Source organism: Mastigoproctus giganteus, chromosome 8 (assembly GCF_048544385.1).
Source record: "Mastigoproctus giganteus isolate SK-2022 chromosome 8, ASM4854438v1, whole genome shotgun sequence".
NCBI lineage: Eukaryota > Metazoa > Arthropoda > Arachnida > Uropygi > Thelyphonidae > Mastigoproctus > Mastigoproctus giganteus.
The window spans coordinates 187,302,052-187,319,079 of NC_143582.1; positions in this window are offsets into that span (position 1 = coordinate 187,302,052).

Consider the following 17,028-nt stretch of genomic DNA (forward strand, 5'->3'; position numbering starts at 1 on the left):
CTTATTTCACCCATCCACTCGCTCCAAATTTTTGTCAAGTTCTGCTTTGAATCTGTTAAGCTATCAATTTCCACAACGACAGATGGAAGTTTGTTCCACCAATCAACCACCAGCTGGCTAAAAGCAAACTTCCGCACATCTATCCTACAACCGTCTTTCCTCAATTTGAATTTATGCCCTCTCAGGCGATTATTCTGAATGAGAGGAAGAATCCTATCCGAATTGAGCATGCACAAACCATTCAAGGCTTTATACACCTCAATCAGATCACCTCGCAGGTGCCTAGTCTCCAGACACTTGTTATTGTTTGTTATTTGGTTTTTAGTAGCATTAGCAACTAAATAGCCATATTGCTCCGAGGATATGCAGTGGTCATTCCCTGACCTTTCCGCATCCTCTGTATTTGGTAGTCACATTCTCTAACCCCGGTCTGATCAAGAAGCGTGTGCTACGCACTGCTGCTTCTGCCCACGGAGGCGCCCTCCAGACACTGTAATTTGCAAAACTTAAGCCTTTCTTCGTAAGAGCAACCCTCTGTTCCATTCACTAATCTTGTTGCCCTTCTCTGTACTCGTTCCAACAGCTCTACATCCTTCTTAAAATGAGGCTTCCAGACCTGTATACAGTACTCAAGGTGTGGCCTAACCATTGCCTTATACAAGGGGATAATCACCTCCTTATCCCTGCTAGAAAAATTCCTGTATATCATTGACAAGACACTATGAGTTACTTTTGCAGACTGTCTGCACTGCTCAGAAAACTTCATATATGCCTGTACAATTACCCCCCAGGTCCTTTTCGTTCTTTACTACTGTCAGTGTAATACCACAGAGTTGATACATCACTCTGGAGTTACTGCTTCAGATATGTAGCACTTTACATGTCTCAATGTTAAACTTCATTTGCCACCTCTCAGCCCATCTGCTCAACTTTTCTAGATCCTGTTGCAGCAGCGTACTGTCATTAGGATCCTTAACAGCCCTGCCAACCTTCATATTGTCTGCAAACTTCGATATTAAGCTTGATATACCATCATCAATATCATTTATAAATACAGAAAACAACAATGGACCAAAAAACTGAACCCTGAGGGACTCCACTAATAAGATTAGTCCATGATGAGCAGTGTCCATTGATCACCACTCTCTGTCTTCTCCCACTCAACCATCCATTTATCCATAGCAGCAATTTGCCTCCAATGCCAAACTGCTCCAATTTGTTCAGCAGTCTTCCATGTGCAACAATATCAAAAGCCTTTCTAAGGTCCCAATATATGTGATATCAAAGTTATTCCCTGCATCCAGTTCTTTGTGACTAAATACATCATAGTATCCAATCAAATTGGTCAGGCAAGACTTTCCCTTAACAAAACCATGCTGTGTCTGAGTTATAACTGAAGTTTTGTCTAGATGATCCGGCAGTGTTTCTTTAACCAGTGCCTCCATTAATTTTCCTGGAACAGAAGTTCCTGGAAAATTAATGGAGGCACTGGTTAACAGGTCTGTAATTACCTGTGTCTCCCTTTGATCCTCCTTTGTGGATTGGGGACATTTGCACATCTCCAGTCCATGGGTATCTCCCTTGAGTCGAGGGAAGCTCTCATAATTATGGCTAAGGGTTTACTTACTTCCTTTGCCATCTCCTTTAATGCAACTGGATAGATTCCATCCAGCCCACGTGCCTTTCTTTTGTTTATCTTCAACAATTTCTCCTCCACTTTACTCTCAGTTATTAAAAGATTATCTAGCTTACTGCCAGAGTTGAATACACTACTGGCATTCCCTTCCGATGCAAAATATTCATTTAGTTTGTTAGCTACCTGAGCAGGATCATCAACAGTTGAACCATCAATATCAAGTGGGCCTTCCTGATTCATCCCCTTCCTTCTAGAGTTTGCATAAGTAAAGAACTCTTTGCTGTTTTTCTTTGCATACTTTGCCAAATATTTCTCGTAATCTGCCTTCGCCTGCCTATCCTCCTTAGTAACTTGGTTACAGACCAGTTTATATCTATCATAGGCTTCTGTGTCACACGTTAATTTATATGTATCCCATGCATTTTTCTTCTCTGTCACATGTCTAATTAGTTCATCTGACATCCATTTAAGCCTAAATCTTGAACAATATTTCTTTGTTGGTATGAAAAGCCTACTAGCTTCCAAGGTTAATTCTTTTTATGCTTCCCATTTTGAATTTGCTGTTGGTACCATCATCAGTTGGTCCCACCGTATAGAATTTAAATACTGTCTCAGACCACCGCAGCCACCTTTACGAAAGGAAAAGCCCTTCCCTTTACCCTTGATGGTAGTTACCTCTTTGAGTAAATCCCACTTCAGCACACTGTGATCTGCAGATTATTATTATTAGCCATATGGTGCAAGGAAGCCTGAGGCTTATGCTGCACCAGCCGAAAAAAAATTTTCCCACATTACCCTGAGAGAGAGAGAGAATCACCAAGAAAGCAAGAAATAGAAGAATGATGATATCCAGCTCAGGACCCTGGGTTTGCCAAGCCCATACTCAACAGATGTGAGCCCCTAACGGAACCACCTAGTGGTTCCTTTAGAGGCTCACCTAGTGGTTCCTTTATCTGCAAATTCTTGATGCATGACGAATCACTACTGATAATCAGATCAAGAGAAAATAATCATCCAATAAATCCACAAATGCCCTGCTAATGTGCGAGTGACCAACCCACAAATTCCAGTCAATATCCGGGAAATTAAAATCCTCCATTATAAGACACTCTAATTTACTGGTCCACTCTATTTCTCTGCACAATTTCTCATTATACTCATCAGGCCTATAACACTCACCTACTCTCATTTTTCCTTTCCCTGTGCTTATGTCACACCAAACAGAATCAACATTGCATTGTCCACCCACATAAATTGGATGCACTTCCTTAGATTTTATGTGTTTCTTACCTAACAGCATAACCCCTCCTCCCTTCCAGTCCTGTCTATCCTTTCTGTACACATTGTACTCCCCAAATTCCAGTTCTGCACTGCTTATGTCTATGTGACACCATGTCTGATATCTCAACAATATCTACCTTTGATGTCTTAACTAGCAATTCAAGCTCGCGAATTTATTAACTATACTCCTAGCATTGGTGTACATGCAAGTATACATGCACCTGTTTCTACTCTTAGTTACCCTAACACAGCCCATGTATTTACTTGTTCCACTATGACTCCCAGCAGTCCTGGAAATTCCCATTGCCTTGGTTTCCAGGCTGCTGCTCAATTGCATTTCAATAGAAGTAGTGCAAGAATCACTTTTACCTCTGCCAGCGGCTACTGTTAATCTGTTAGTCCGTGTATCCCCCTAAGCTAGCAGTTTTCCGACCAACCTAACTCTGCCTCGATAGCATCAGCAAATATTCTTGCACCCTTTCTATTTAAGTGTATCCCATCCCTGCAGAAGCATTCTCTCCTGTTAACAAGCACAGACCAGGCTGAGAAAAATTCTACCCCTTGAGCCTTGGCACAATCTCTCCAGGGCAGAATTGATCGACAAGGCTTAATCGGTCATTGCTCCCCAATGGCTGGTGTGGGGGAGTGGAAGAGAGGAATGGTAACGCAGAATCCACTGATATAAATTCTTTAACTCCTCAATTAAAAGTTTTCTGTTGTGAATTCTGAGAAGGTTAATTTTTATTATTATAATTTTTTTTCATGTGATCTATGGTTCCATGCTTACAAGGCATTGTTAAGAACATTAAAAAAAAGCCTGAGTGCTGGGAACCATAATATAAAAGTTTCTACAATTGACTTAATGTGTAAAATGCAAGACGTTAAATAAAATCAATATAGGTAAGCAATAAAATAAATCTGTAAAACATAAAATGGATAAAAACTGATAACATAGGATGCATAATAGTGATAAAATTGTGGAAAATAAAAACCAATTAAATAAAATACAAAACAAATAAATGCAAACTTTCAGAGATGTATGCTCCTTCATCAACTCTCATAAGTGCAAGCCACATGACAGTTTTTAAATTGCAGGAAATATTTTCAAATAAAACACATTATATAATATATAAAAGGGTGTGTTCAAGGGGTGGTGACGTGCATTCCATAATCTCTCCTACCCAAATGTCAACCTCACCTTCTCGGGGTGAACTGACTCATTTCCACAGATGAGGCTCTGGCAACCAAGTCACAGCAGTATAACTGTCCCATTACATACAGAGGAAGTGCTGTAACTGAAGCCTGTCTAGAGGCTATAAGGTGGCAGCCTCACCACTAGACTTACCCCGCAAAAGGCTGGTAACCTATCTAGGGGGCATTCTAAATACTCGAAATAAGCTCAAGGGGAAAAAACTGGATGGATCTCAAGGATAACGACCTAGGCAATGGATATAGGACTACGATTAAGGACATTAAAGTAGCAACTTGGAATAAATCACAAATTAGATGAATTAACCATGGAATTAGAAAATAGAAATATTGACATAGCAGTCATTACTGAAACAAAAAAGAACAAAGGATCCAAAGAAACAGGTAACTTCCTAATGATATACTCAGGCGTACCAAGTGAAATGTGGACATCATCGGGAGTTGCTGTTATATAAAGAAAGAATGGGAAAACAAAATATTAGACTACTCTTGGATATCACCCAGAATATTGAAATTAAGACTAAAAATTCTATCTTATATAATAACAATCATTGACATCTATGCACTGGTAGAGGGCAACATTGATGAAACTGTAGAATTTTATGACGAATTACAAGAGATCACAGACCAAACTAACAAAAACGAATACCTCATACTAGCAGGAGATTTTAATGCAAGAGTTGGTGCTCAACCAGTAGACAAATGTGTAAGATCAGAAGGTGAACCCGTGGTCAAGAATAATGGAAGATGCTTGATAGACTTCTGCATTTTAATAAACTAAAAATTACAAATACTTTTTTCAGACACAAGAATATCCATAAATTCACATGGTAAGCAAGAAACATAGTCTGTAATAGATTATATTATCATTAATGAAAATTTAAATTACAAAATTAGACACTAGAGTATTGAGAGGCAGTGAAATTGACGGTGATCGACTACCTAGTAGAAAGCACATTCAAAATAAAAAGAAATTATCTTAATAAAAAGAAGAAAATACCAACAAAAACTACTAAGAAATTAAAAGTACATTTGTTGGAAGATGAAAGCATAAATTCCTGTATGAAAGTCGATTGAAAGGTAAACTCAAATCAGATGTAAGTGATAATGTTGAGGAAATCTGGTCAAACATGAAAAAATCAATTCTGGGAGCTGTTAAAGAAAGTCTTGGATATAAACCTATAAAAAATAAAAACTGGCTAAGAACTTGGAATGAAGAATTGAAACAAACAATCAATGAGAAAAAAAAGACCTATAAACTGTTCCTACAAACTAAAGACCTACATCTACACATAAAATATAAAAAGCTTAGAGAAGAAGTCAGAAAACTAACCAGAAGAATCCAACGAGATGACTGGGATAAATTTGTTAAATATTTAGAATGTGATATGATGGGCCCACAGAGAAGAGGTTTTAAAATTTTTAAGAAATTACAACTAGACACTAGGGAATTTGAAGATGAATCTGTGGTAACCAAAGATGAAGGAAATATAACAATGAAAGAACTAGAGTTAATATTACAAAAATCAAAAAACCTAAAAAGCCCAGGCATATACAATTTGAATGTAGAACTATTTAAATATGGAGGCACCTTACTAAAAAATGCACTACTAAAATTATTTAACATCATATGGTATAAGCAACAGATACCCAAAGATTGGGAAACAGGAATAGTAATCGATTTACACAAAAATGACTCCAGAAATAACCCTAACAACTACAGAGGGATAACACTGCTATCAACTGCTTCAAAGCTATACTCTAATATACTAAAGAATAAACTTAATAAATACAGTGAACAATTCTTAGAAGAAGTACAATGGATGCCATTTTCTCATTAGAACACATTTTGGATAAAAGAAGAGAATTCAATCTACCATCATTTCTGCTGTTTATTGATTATGAAAAAGAATATGACAATGTAAACCGGGAAAAACTTGGGCAGATTCTACATGAAGAAAATATCCCAACCAAATTCTGGAAAGTGATGCAAAGCCTATATAAAAACTCAAAAGTCTGCATAAAATATTCTAATGGCCAACTATCAGACCCAATTAACACCAATAAAGGAGTCAAACAAGGATGTGGACTATCACCAAATTTATTTAATATCAACATCAATAAAATTATTAAAGAATTGAAACAAACAATTAACAACGGAATAAAGTTGAACAACAGGAATAAAATCAAAACTATATTATATGCTGATGATAAAGTTATAATTGCAAAATCCGAAGATAAACTACAGATAGCAGCAAATGAACTGAATAAAATAGGTAAAAAGCACAAGATATTTTCTCTACCTCAAAAACAAAATCAATGGGATTATGTGGAAAAAACATACAGAGTCAAAATTGTTATTGATAACAAAATAATAGAACAAATATCTGACTTCACCTATTTGGGAAATTTAATATCAAATGAAGGGAAAGACATCCACACCAAACTACAAAAATATCCAACTCTGGCAGTGAGCTGGATGATTTTGTAATAACTGAGAGGAAAGTGGAGGAGAAATTGTTGAAGATAAACATAAAAAAGGCACCCGGGGTGGATGGGATCTATCCAGTTATATTAAAGGAGGCAGCAAAGTAAGCAAGCAAACCCTTAGCCATAATTATGAGAGCTTCTTTGGACTCAGGGGAGGTACCCATGGACTGGAGATGTGCAAATGTAACCCCAATTCACAAAGGAGGATCAAGGGGCAACACAAGTAATTATAGACCTGTTAATTTAACTTCTGTTCCAAGAAAATTAATGGAGGCACTGGTTAAAGAAGCACTGCAGGATCATCTAGACAAGACTTCAGTTATAGCTCGGACACAGCATGGTTTTGTTAAGGGAAAGCCTTGCCTGACCAATTTTATTGGATACTATGATGTGGTCACAAAGGAACTGGATTCAGGGAATAACTTTGATATCATATATTTGAATCTTAGAACGGCTTTTGATACTGTTGCACATGGAAGACTGCTGCACAAATTGGAGCAGTGTGGCATTGGAGGCAAATTGCTGCTATGGATAAAGGGATGGTTGAGTGGGAGAAGACAGAGAGTGGTAATCAATGGACACTGCTCATCATGGACTAATGTTATTAGTGGAGTCCCTCAGGGTTCAGTATTGGGTCCATTGTTTTTTTCTGTATTTATAAATGATATTGATGATGGTATATCAAGCTTAATGTCCAAGTTTGCAGATGATACGAAGGTTGCAGGGTTATTAAGGACACGAATGACAATATGCTGCTGCAACAGGATCTAGAAAGGTTGAGCAGATGGGATGAGAGGTGGCAAATGAAATCTAACATTGACAAATGTAAAGTACTACATTTGAGAAGCAGCAACCCCAGAGTGACGTATCAACTCTGTGGTATTACAATGACAGTGGTAGAGAACGAAAAGAACCTGGGGGTGGTTGTGCAGGCAGATATGAAGTTTTCTGAGCAGTGCAGACGGTCTGTAAGAGTAGCTCATGGTGTATTGTCAATGATATATAGGAATTTTTCTAGCAGGGATAAGGAGGTGATTATTCCCTTGTATAAGGCAATGGTCAGGCCACACCTTGAGTACTGTATACAGGTCTGGAGGCCTCATTTTAAGAAGGATGTAGAGCTGTTGGAACGAGTACAGAGAAGGGCAACAAGATTAATGAATGGAACAAAGGGTTGCTTTTATGAAGAAAGGCTTAAATTTTGCAAATTACAGTGTCTGGAAGCTTGGCACCTGCGAAGTGATCTGATTGAGGTGTATAAAGTCTTGAATGGTTTGAGCATGTTCAATGCTGATGTAATTCTTCCTCTTGCTCAGAATAATCATTTGAGAGGGCATAAATTCAAATTGAGCAAAGACAGATGTAGGATAGATGTGGAGAAGTTTGCCATTTACCAGCGGGTGGTTGGTTGGTGGAACAGACTTGCATTCTTTGTTGTGGAAGTTGATAGCCTAAATAAATTTAAGGCTGAGCTGGACAGGTATTTGGAACGAACGGAGGGGTGAAATGGAAGTGTGTTTTTTTCTTTGTCTGATGCTGCATAAGCTTGCTTTCTTGCATCATATGCCTCTACTAATGCTAATGCCTAATGCTAATATAATAAAATGAATGGAACAATTAAACACCACTTTGGAAAACAAATGACAACTGAAACAAAACTACAACTGCACAACATCACTTCAAAATCAGCCTTCTTCTACAGCTGTGAGACGTGGGCCATAAATAAGAAAGATGCACACAAACTAGAAGCAGCACAAATGAGATTTTTAAGACCATTATTAGGCTTTACAAGGCTAGACCACCAAATAAATTTAGATATCTGTGAGAAATTAAAAGTAGATAACACAGTAAATGACATAAAACGGTATCAGAAAAAATGGATCAGCCACATAGAAAGAATGAACCCAGACCGTATCCCAAAATTAGCTTTTAACTACAAACAAGAGAGATGTAGGTCGACCAAGACAACAAGATTAAGACCACCTCCAAGAGCTACAACAGAACAGGTCTTAAAAGACCTGAGCCGGACCAAGTTCATGATGATGATGATTATGATATAATATATAATGTGGTTATATATTAAAAAACACATTTCATATTTTACCCCAGGGGCTCACATCTGGTATGGGCTTGGCAAACCCAGGGTCCAAGGGGCGTTCCTAGGATATGTCATGCCCAGATGCAAATAGCAATTTGGTGGCCCTCCCCTTTAAAATTTTCTTCATATGTGTATGTGTGTTTCTGGTTTTCAGGCGCTCCTTGAACGTTGGTGCCCAGGTGCAGTGCACCCCTTGCACCCTTGGGACAGCCTGCCCCTGCAGAGTCCTGAGCTGGATGTCATCATTCTTCTCTTTCTTGCTTACTTGGTGATTCCCTTCTACTTCTGACTCTCAGGATAACGTAGGAATTTTTTTTTTTTTTGGCTGGTGCAGCATAAGCCTCATACTTCCTCGCACCATATGGCTAATAATAATAATCAAACACATTTGATTATACTTTCATATGTAAGCATAGTGAAAAATGCTAAGCTGTTACTATTCAGACTCCAGAATGTGATCCTGAACAGTATTCCTTATTTTTTCCCCCCGTCATGATTAGTGGTTACAGTTTCCACCTTTCCAGGTTTCTATTCATTGTCTCCAGGCTCTGGGTTTAGTTATTATTTCTCTGGGTTTGCAAGTTCTACAGTTCCGCACCTATGAATTGCCAAGAACTTTACGACTTTCTTCCTAATCCTGAGCAGGTCGAACTACTTAAAAGTACAAGTAATCAAAAATATTCTTGGAAGAAAGTGTGATTGTTTTTGTGTTTGTGAGCAATATTAATAATTAAAATTAATATTATTGTAACCAAATATACTTAGTTTTGTGATTAATTAAAGAAAGTTTTATTAATATGATTAATATTTGAGTATTATTAACAAGATATTTTGATCTTTTGTACTGATTTGATGTGTTTAGTTTTACATTTTTGATCATAAAATATGAAAATGACTGTTTTTTATTTTTTTAACCCACCCTCCCGATAATATCTCCAAGTCAGAAGAACTGAGCAGGTGGCAACTTTATTTGTGGTTCATTTTGCACTTTGAATATAACATGTTTTACTTGTATGTATATTCCCTGCTGTAGTTCATATGCTATCATATGTCTTGCCCTTTTGAGAATTGATAAAGGAACATACTCTGCTGCTCTCTATGATTTTATTTTTGAATGTACAGAAACCTGCTCTATGATTCTATGTATTTTATTTTGCTTTTATTGATTGTATGTTTTACAGATTTATTGTTTTATATATTTATTTTATTGTTCATTTATGCTATTTATTGGTCTTGATATCCAGACTGCTGTGGGTCTGCTTGCTCCAGGGCAATCATCATCACTGGAACCATCACTGGAACCACGGTGTTCTTACTTTTGATGGAGGTTTTGATTACAACTCTTAACAGTTAGGCACTTTCTTAATAAACAGGAACACAAAGACCAATATAAAAATTACGGTTTGCCAAATAGGCTGCACTTTCAGGATATTCAGACTACCGTGGGTCTACTCCAGTGGAACCATCATCACTGTTTTCACTTTTGACAGAGTTTTCAATTACAACTCTTAATGGGCCAGGATTATTAAAATTTTCTATGTTAGTTCTCTTATTGGAACGATTTCATGATGTTAGTTCATTTGAGCCAATGGTGCTAATTGCAAACTAGTTAACAGGAATCTTGAGTTTTACCCAGTTAGCTGATTGTTGCAAGAACTTCATATTATTACCATAAAAGTCCTGGTTTGAGCACTTATTCCAACATCCCAGATATATACTCCCTTTACTCCACTTGAAGTTGAGAAAATGGCACAAAGTATTAATGAGAAACGTGGACACCTTGTAAGATGTGTTAAAAACGTTCCTGGATCGTATTTAAAAATAAATTGCAATTTATTTGGTATTCCATGCTGCCATTCTCATTTTGAAACTTGATATTGTTATGTATGTTGATTCTGTCACTGTTGGAAATATTTCCAGAGCCACTTTTCTGCAGTCTCCATCAGTGTCTTGCACATTTTCTTGGATCTCATGCCACAGTGCTACTGCCCTTTTGTGAAAGTTTACAGTGCAGTTTAAGCAACAAGAAGAAATCACAAAGAGCTAGATCAAAAAACAGAGGATGGATCCATGGATGTGTTGTTCTTGGCCAGAAATTTTTAACCACATTCAGACTGCCATGAGCAACAGAGCAATGTTGTGAAGTATTAACCAATCCACAGCACACCATTTTTCACATAGTTTCATAGCACACCATCCACCAGTACCTTCTGGAGAACTTTTGTATTCAGCAGAGAAGTAACAAAGGTGTGGCACAGGGCCTATCTTAGTCCTAGACAAACTAGGTGTGCCTAGGGCCTGTACTTTGAGGGGGGGGGCCCAAAATAGCAACGGACACAGCAAAAATCAATGATATCCAGTAGCTTAACTACGAATATGAACGCTTATGTTCCTTATAAAATTATCATGGTATTTGTTTTTATACTTGTACTTGATACCAAAAATAAATGTTTTTTTAGAATATGTATGTGTTGTCTACCATATTTTTAATTTTTACCCTTAGAAATATATGCAAATATATTTGCTTGCTTTACATTTTTATATTGACTGTAATCCTAATTTTGGATTTATAGTGTTAATTTTTTTTATTATTAAAGTAGGCTGTAGGGGCCCTAAAAAATGTTTTGCCTAGGGCCCAAATACTCCAAAGATAGGCTCTGGTATGGCAAATGGGCTTGACCTTAAGTGCCAATTCATTGTAGGTGCTGAGAGCAGTTTAAAGACTTTAAAAAAACTTAATATATAATTTATTTAAAAAAAATGACAGCTGTTATGTAAATCAGTTATTATAAAAGCCTTTCTTTTATATAAAATACTATCTCATGTATAATAACATTTTTTTATAATTTAATGAACATTATAATTAATTCAAAAATGTTAATTAATTAAGATAATTTATGAAAGCAGCACTTTTCTGATACTTCAACGTAGGTGCCAAAATTTCTAGTGCACTTCTGGTACTCAGATAGGGTGATTGACAGTTTGATTCAATGGACAGATTTTTGATGCACGATTCCAAATCAAAAAACACTATCAACTTACTTTTAACATTTGAGGGGACCTGTTTGTGCCAAGTGCCCCCTTACCCTCTGTATTATTGAAATCTAGCTCTGTGATTTCTTCTTGTTCTCAAAAATAAAATTTGTACTGAAGGAGTAGAGATTTCATGACATTTCAGAGATTTAGGAATAATCAGAGGATGTGCTGAAGCAGATCACACAAAACAAGGGCTGTGAAATGTTTCTAGCAGGCAGAATTACTGAACTCTCTGCATAAGTTCTTGAGTGGACTACTTTGGGATGGAAGTATAAAACACCAAAGAAGTGACTTTTTTAAAAATACAGTCAGAACTTTTTGTTGCACCTTGCATAGCAGATGCTGACAGCATTTTTTTGATGAATTATGAAAGAAGGAAAAAAGAACCAGTTGCAAAGAGACAATTGGGTTCAACTTTTTAATCATTTTTGTGAGAAAAATATTTCAACTGTTAATCTTATGTAATTTACTGGATTTAATTTATGTACGTTCATCCAGTACTTCAACTCTGTAGGGTTACTGTTCTTTATTATGTAGAACATTTAGTTACTAGATTGAAGTCACATGGAAGAAAGTATAGTTTGAACTCTACTTTTTTGTAAACTCAGTAGTGACATGCCATGTTTCAAATTTTATGACAAAATTAAGAATGATACAAAATTATCAAGTACTTTCTGGGGATAAATAGCATGGTACAATAAAGGAATAAATTGGCTTCACATGAGAATAAAAGTATATAATCAACTTTGACTTCTTTTAGATAAGAGATTTTTTGTTACTCTTTGATGTTGCAGTTTGCAGGAATATATGACAAGCCTACCCTGGCAGATTTCTAGTTACCCTACTGATATGTTGAAGCCTTTAATTCACAATGATGTTAAAAAAAAAAAAAAAACTGATGTCAAATTCCTTTAACTCACATTGATGTCACATGTGACACTTTCTTAATGGTAAGACATGTTCATCGGATTTTGCCAAGTTGCAGTTTTGAGATTGAAAACCTTATAACCCTAATGACAGTCTAATACAGTGGTTTTCGACCTTTTTTTAATAACGGCACCCCTAAGTAATTTATTTTATTTTGTGGCACCCCTACTCAATTTTCTGCCTGTTAGATCTGATTCTCTCTCTGTGTATATATATATATATATATATATATATATATATATATATAATATATAATTCTAATTAAATCCAAATGAATCAAAAATTAGACTTCAGAAATAAAAGCAAAATTAAGTGAAAATAAAAAATAAGGATAGTGGACCACTGTTGTACAAATCTTTTGCACTGGCAGTGTGATCTTTGTATCATTCTTTCGCGGCATGGATTTGTGTAGCATTCGAAATGTAGTGGTTCCCTAACCATTATGGCCTCCTGGTCCACTGACAAGATGGGGCATAATGGTTAGTCTTTTCTATTCAATTCGATATTATGGTATGTTCTACTTTTTTTTCTCTTTTAATTTCGGTATTGTTGGCTGGTTACATTTACATATAGTGATATTTCACATGTTTCGGAAACTGGTGCTTATCTGGGACGTGCCACCAAATTTTCCTTTAATTTGGACTCTATTTTCTGAATTATTTAATAATGTTTCTCCAACATTACTCTATCCTTAAATCTGCATGTTAAATTCTTCACTCTACTGGTTTGCCATGCTACTGGTATACTTTCATTTCTTTTTATTGAAACTTAATATTACAGTTATATATATATATATATATATATATATATATATAATATTTAAAAAAATATGTTATATGATAGTTATTACAATAATATAACTATAAACAAAATTACAATTCATAATACAAATTATATATATATATATATTATAATTTTATTCTTTATATAGAGGTACTAAATAAATATCGATTATAGATCACCACAAAATTAAAAAGATACCGCACACCTTTTTTATAATGAAATAAATATATAAATTTTAAAAAAAATAATAAAGTTTAAGTAACTTAAACCCAAATTATGTGGCACCCCTGGAATGTTGTTGCGGGACCCTAAGGTGGCGCAGCATCCCAGTTAAAAACCACTGGTCTAATATACAGGGTCATCGAAAAAGGTGTCTATGATTTCCCTTTTAATTATCTTCGGAAATATTTGATCGATTGCTGTGATCATAGCAGCAAACAGTGTGGTAATTCACTAAATTTTATTTGACACCTCAACAATGACCTTGGCTGCGCAGAATGACTCCTACGTGCACCACCTCAGTCGGTGTCAGTAAGATGGCCGTGCAACAGAAAGTGCAGTGTGGTGTGTATTGTGGTATGCTGAATTTAAAACTGTCATAACAGTGCAAAGTCAATACCGACATACATCCATATTGAAATTCAGCATACACTGCGCTTTCTGTTGCATGGCTATCTTACTGACACTGCCTGAGGCGGTGCGCATAGCAGTCATTCTGCGCACACTCACGATGCAGCCAGGGTCACTGTTGAGGTGTCAAATAAAACTTAGTGAGTTACCACACTGTTTGCTGCTATGATCACAGCAATTGATCAAATATTTCCAAAGATAATTAAAAGGGAAATCATGAACACCTTTTTCAAAGACCCTGTATTAAAAGTGAGAAATTCTTTACTGGTTCATTCCTCAAGCTTCATTAGATTAATGCTGTATATATGTCTGCTGCCTTCCAAAAAAAAGTCTCCAGACACCTGTTTCAATCCACTGGACCTTCCCAGAGAAAAAATAATAAAAAACACAACTTATATTGGAATATAAGGAAGGCATATGAGCCATACAAATGAGTTATTCTCATCATGGCATGTATAGCTAACTGATTTTGAGAGAGATTATACCATCATGCTGGTGTGTTGATTCATGCAATTGCTCACAGTCACACCATGGAAGCTCACCCCCACATAACCAGAGAGTACTTGGAAGGGTAGTATGGCAATCTTATCATACATTCCTACAAAGCATCAACCAACCAGGAGTTTAAAGCATCAACAAGGATTCATGTCTGTGTAGCATACTACGTAGAGCTCCACATCTTTGGTTTTCATGGGAGAATGGCAGGGCATAATAAAATGTCACCAACTGCAATTAGAAGTCTTGTCTTGCATAGTGCAACAAATGCCATAATTGGTCCATATAACAATGAAAATAAGTTCTATGGAGTGATCAATCTTGCTACATCCAATTCTGATCAGATGGGTGAGCATGGAGGATGCTTAGAGAATGTCTGTTGCTGGAGTACATTGTGCCAACAACAAAGTTTGGAGGAGGTGGGGGTTATGGTGTTATTATTTTTCATGGTATGCCCTAGGACCAATTGTGGTTGCATAGGGAACTACAAATGGCAATGTCTGTCTTAATATTTTATGATGTGAGAGTTATTTGATACAGCCCCATGTTTGTTTCAATGGTATAATGTCCCATGCTGCACTGCTAGCACTTTTTAAGAAGATTTCATGGACAAGAATGTACAAAAGTTGAAATGGCCAGCACAGAGTAAAGATTCAAACCCTATGGAACATCTATGGGATAAACTGTAACACTGGGCAAAGTCCAGAAGAACACATCCCACATCAGCAGCTTAACTGGTAAATTTTCTGCAGGAGAAATGGAGAACTATACCTGTTGGTGTATATCATTCATTGGTGGAAAGTGTACCAAGGAGAGTGGAGTGTTGTCATAGTGGACAAAGGAGAGATCAATATGCTATTAAAGTGAATGTCGGTGACATCATGTGAAACTAATGTGTGTTCAGATACTTTTTGCAGAGTAATATATACACATATACACTCCATAAGAAAAATTAATGAAAAATGAAAAACAACTTCCATAATATAGATTAAAATCAGTACTCTATTCCACTTTTTTTTCTGTCTTCCATTGTCCTGAACCTCCTTACTCTTCAGACTACAAATAAGTGCAGTGCTTCTTACATTTCTATATCCACTCGGGAAGCAGAATTCAATGTCATTCAGGTTATTTGTCCTACATTATTTCAGTGGCTATGTTGACCTTTGTATATCTGAGGTAGTAGTAGAAGTAGTAGTGGCAGGTGATGCAAGAAAGTAACTGTATGAGCTTATGCAGCATCAGCCAAAAAAAATAAAAATAAATAAAAATAAAATAAAAAAATCACACCATTCCCTCCAAATGCCTGTCCAGTTCCTCCTTAAATTTATTTAACCTGTCAACTTCCACAACGACAGATGGAAGTTTGTTCCAGCAATTAACCACCCGCTGGCTAAAGGAAAAATTTCCGCACATCTATTCTACATCTGTCTTTTCTTAATTTGAATTTATGCTCCCTTAGGTTCGTAATCTGAACAAGTGGAAGGATCCCATCAGAATTCAGCGTGCTCAACCCATTCAAGGCCTTATATACCTCGATCAGATCACCGCGCAGGTGCCTAGTCTCCAGCCACTGCAATTTGCAGCACTTAAGCCTCTCTTGGTAAGAGGATCCCCTTCATTCCCCTCACCAATCTTGTTGTCCTTCTCTGTACACGCTCAAGTAAATCTACATCCTTCCTAAAATGAGACCTACAGACCTGTACGCAGTACTCAAGGCGTGGCCTGACCATTGCCTTATACAGAGGGACAATCAAATCCTTCTCCCTGCTAGCAAAATTCCTATATATCATTGACAAAACCCCATGACCTGCCCTGACAGCCTGTCTGCATTGCTCAGAAAACTTCATATCTGCCTGCACAATTACTCCCAGGTCTTTTTCATTTTCTACCACCTTAAGTGTAGTACAACACAGTTGGTACATTTCTCTGGGGTTACTTCTACCCATATGCAGTACTTTGCATTTGTCAAGGTTAAACTTCAGTTGCCACTTCTTAGTCCAGCTGCCCAAATTTTCTAGATCCTGTTGCAGTAGCACACTGCCATTACTGTCATTAACAACCCTGCCAACCTTTGTATGATCTGCAAACTTCAACATTAAGCCTGATATACCTTCATCAATATCATTGATAAATATACAAAACAACAGTGGACCTAACACCGAACCCTGTGGGACTCCACTAATAACATTAGTCCACGAAGAGCAGCACCCATTGATTACCACCCTCTGTCTTCTCCCATTTAACCATCCTTTTATCCATTGTAGCAACTTACCCTTAATACCATTCTACTCCAATTTGTACAATAGTCTTCCATGCGCAACAGTGTCAAAAGCTTTCCTGAAATCCAAATATATGATATCAAAATAATTTTTTGCATCCAGTTCCTTTGTAACCACATCATAATATCCTATCAAATTTGTCAGACAAGACTTTCCCTTAACAA